The sequence below is a fragment of the Jaculus jaculus genome, chromosome 11, assembly GCF_020740685.1.
Source record: "Jaculus jaculus isolate mJacJac1 chromosome 11, mJacJac1.mat.Y.cur, whole genome shotgun sequence".
Classification (NCBI taxonomy): domain Eukaryota; kingdom Metazoa; phylum Chordata; class Mammalia; order Rodentia; family Dipodidae; genus Jaculus; species Jaculus jaculus.
The window spans coordinates 87,633,036-87,637,221 of NC_059112.1; positions in this window are offsets into that span (position 1 = coordinate 87,633,036).

A 4,186-nucleotide genomic window follows, 5' to 3' on the forward strand; every position below is an offset into this window, starting at 1 on the left:
TCGTGCACATTATTTTTTCTGTGTTGTACGTTTTTGGTCCCCCAGAGAATGCAGCCATTCCCATAAAAGCTTTGCTTAGGGAGGGAAGACATTTTCTTCAGTGATGTTGCCCCTGGTAAATTGCACATACTCTGGTAAATAACCCCCCACCCATGATCATGCAAAAAATCTTAATCAAACTCAGTAAGCCTCTCACTTTCTTTCTCACTCTCTCTCACATACAAAGAAAAAAAAAAGACATCCAAGTAGAATAGAACCTAGTTGGGAGGAAAAAGGGGTTCAGTGAGAAGGGAATGGGGAGGGGAGACAAGGGAAGATAATGGGAAGGTATGATGATCAAAATATATTATACACATGTATAAAATATCAACCAATAATTTTTAAAAGACATTCCCCGAAAATATGTGAAACTGGCCAACTTACCTAAAAATATAAACCTGTAGGAACAATCAAAAGTCAATTTTCAGGGCTGGGGACATGGCATAGTGGTTAAGCACTTGCCTATGAAGCCTAAGGACCCTGGTTAGAGGCTTAATTCCCCAGGACCACGTAAGCCAGATGCAGAAGGTGGCACATGCATCTGGAGTTCATTTGCAGTGGCTGGAGGCCCTGGTGCACCCTTTCTCCCTCTCTCTATCTGCCTCTTTCTCTGTCTGTCACTCTCAAATAAATAAATAAAATAAAAACAAAAAAAAATTTAAGTCAATTTTCTTCTCCAAATTGAAATAGAACAGAATTTGAATCTACAGATTATAAAAATACCAAAAGCAATGCTTTGCTTTCTGGAAATATCCTAAGTAAGAAGGTGGCAGCTACACCTTCCAGAGTCAGCATGCAATCAGTTGGTAGTGATGTGTAGCCAAACTTCAGGTAGGAAGAAGGTATATGCTTTGAAAGAATAGCAGAGAAGTCATTTGCTGTCCAAATGATGTTGGAGGCACTGCACAGAATGTGCAACAGGCAGCTATCCATCAGCGTGCAAGTTCTTGGGGACAGCAGCAGAAGTGGCCTTGTCAGGGTGCACTGTGCAGTGAGGACTGTAGACAGTGTGGCGTAGAGCTGCACTCTGGGTAAAGGCTTCAAACATCTGAGCTCCAAAGAGCAATGCTGTGCTCACTACAGATACCATCGCCGTGCCTACCATGGGGCTGTGTCCCCCGCAGGAAGCCTAGGAACTGCTTTAAAAGGAAGAGGGGGCAGAAAGAATGTCAGAGCCACATGTTGGGTCATGATATGCAGAGACATTTATCGTACCAATAACTGTGGGCTAACCCCACAATGCACGACCCATATGACCCATATACCTCAACAAGGAGGGGCCAGTGGGGAGGGGGTAGGTCACAGATGAGCCTAATAATGGTACCAAACTGCCTGTATTTGCAGAATAGAAAACTAATTAAAAAAAAAAAAAAGACTGCCTGTTCCACTCTGGCCTGCCAACTAGTTTCAGCTGCAGAAAATGAAATCCCCCCAGTTGCAGGTCTACATTCATGTCCCATGGCAAAGCACTGACCAAGAATGGGCTGAACCAGAGCCAGTGAGCTGTTTTTTTTCTCTTGAGCTTTTATTCTAATACTATGACCACAGGGCATTAAGCATGTAGGTGAGCCTAGGTAAAGAGATAACAATTAAATCAACAATGGTCAGCCCCAAGCAATGGCCAGGAATTAAATAGTGGTGGCTGTAAACAAGTCATAATTGACATGCATGAATCCTCTAAAGCAAGGCTGAAACTCATGATATAGCAGTGTTTCCTGAGACCCTGCCCGCAGCAAGGTTGGACAGATTGTGCCAGTAAAAATGTCAGCCATAGTGTTGCCTTGTACCTGGAAATACTACTGGGGTCTTTACACTCTTCTGAATGACTATTTACAGTCTCACATGCTGACCCTGAGTGCCACTGAGCTTTTACTATGAACCATTTGGGTCAAGAAGAGTAATAAATTGTGATTTCTTTTTTGCATAGGCATGAAATGCTTTGGATGGTAGGGGTCTCAAGGAAGAAACAGATGTGAGAAATTGTTATGGTTCAAACTAAAGATGAGATATTAATTCACATTAAACCAGAAAAGTGGCTCTTGAAGAAAGCAATATTAGCATTGTGTGTTTCCAGGGTTACCTCATCTTTCCTAAGCGCTTTTGAATGTTAAGCAGACATCCATACCTTATTAAGTTCCAGGGAGACATGTACACCTTAAAAATGGTTTGAGAAATACCACAGCACCCAAAATGAAGTCACTGTGCAATGCAGATGGGGATTAAATAGGCAGCAAAAGCCTGCAGAGTTAACTCATGAAGACTTATGAATTGCTGAGGCCAAGAAAGAAAAGTGCGCAGCGGCAAGGCCAGGGGGAGAAGCCAAGCGCGTGGTTGAGGTATCTGAAACTGCCAAGTGACAGGAGTCTTCCCGGCCACACAGCCAGTGAGAGAAGAGACATGAGCTCCACGTTCTGGTGCACTGTTTGAACCCCACCACCAGCATCCAGGCATTCTGAAAGCCTTGGGCCTGCCTAAGTCTCACTTTCCACATCTGCATGAGAAACTAAAGAGAAGTGCTTTGATGCTCCTGCAGTTAGGGATTTTTGAGCAAATTTTAGGGAACTTCCAAATTCAATAGGCTTCTTAGGCTAAAAACACATAAAGTACTTAATTATAATTTATGACTGACTACAAAGATAGAACTTCAGAGAGATTTGCCTACCAGAGATTATGTGTTGACATTTCAAGGAAGGCTGAGGAACAGAACCAGGAAGACAGTCCTATTCATACAAATGAAAACAGGAGGTTCCAAGACTCAGGGACCATTCCAAAGATGTGGCAGAAAGAATGTAAGAGCTGATGGAAGGGAAGGAGTGCTTACAATACCGCCTTCAAAACACAAAGTGGCCTTGATATTCATGACCTCATAGTGGCTGATGCTACCTACACAAGACCTGAATAATAGGAGAAAAAAAAAAAAAAGGATGACAACAAAATAGAAGAGAGACCAGTTGGAAAGAAGAGATTCAGTGGAGGAGGGCCTTGTGAGGGGGAAAAGAGAAGATGGTGGGAGTGGATTATGATTATAGTATAGATTGTTTATATTTATGGAAGTTGTTAATAAAAAACGTTTTAAAAAATGTTAAAGGAGGTTATACTGGACTCAGATATGCTCACAGTCCAAAGGAGAAGAACCCATATTCATTCTCAAGGAGCAAGATTTTCCTGCCTCATTTCAGAAGGAGAGATAAGGCTGAAGAGATGGTTTAGCAGTTAAGGCACTTGCCTGCAAAGCCAAAGGACCCAGGTTCAGTCCCTCAGAACCCATGTAAGCCAGATGCCCAAGGGGAGTGCATGCATCTGGAGTTTGTTTGAAGTGGCTGGGAGCCCTGGCATGCCCATTCTCTCTCTCTCTCTCTCTCTCCCTCTCTCTCTTTCTCTCTCTCTCTCTCTACCTGCCTATGTCTATCTCTCTCTCTCCAATAAATTAATAAATTTAATAAATTAGAGAGGAGAGAGAAAGGTTGTATAAAATCATCAAGTTTTGCAGCATTCCTTGTCTGAAATACCTGGTTTGGGTAGGATGATCCCTCCAGCTCTCATCATTTCTCACTGGTGATAAAATTTGGGGCATAGAGAAAGCCCATGATTGTTATCTGCCCACAAGGAAATAATTAATTATCAATATGTAATGCTTCAGTATCCTTACATGATGCATTCAGAATCCATATTAATAAAATAAATTTAATACCATCCTCCTTATTGGAATTAATGGTGACAGAGAAGCAGAGCAAGATGGCTGAGCAACCCAGGCACCACCCTCTTTGTGTTGGAGACAGCCCTAAGAGCTCACGAGTAAGCCGATGTAGGAGGCTTGGGATAGTGTGCTTGCCTAGTGTATGTGTGGAGACCCTGGATCTGAGGCTCCTTAAAGAATTGTCTGATTCTAGCACTGAGGCAGGATTTATGCAAGACGAGACTGCATCATCTGGAAGTACCATGAGCTAAAAAGGAAGTATTCACACGCATAATCATACACGCACATGCACATGTGCGAGCACACACACACACACACACACACAAGGGATCATGTCAAAAAGTATAGGCAGCCAAATTACCACAACAAATAATTTTGGCACTGTTCAGTTACTTTTCTCATTGTTATTTGCGGAATGAAAGAGTTCATTTACAGTTTACAGTTTCAAGG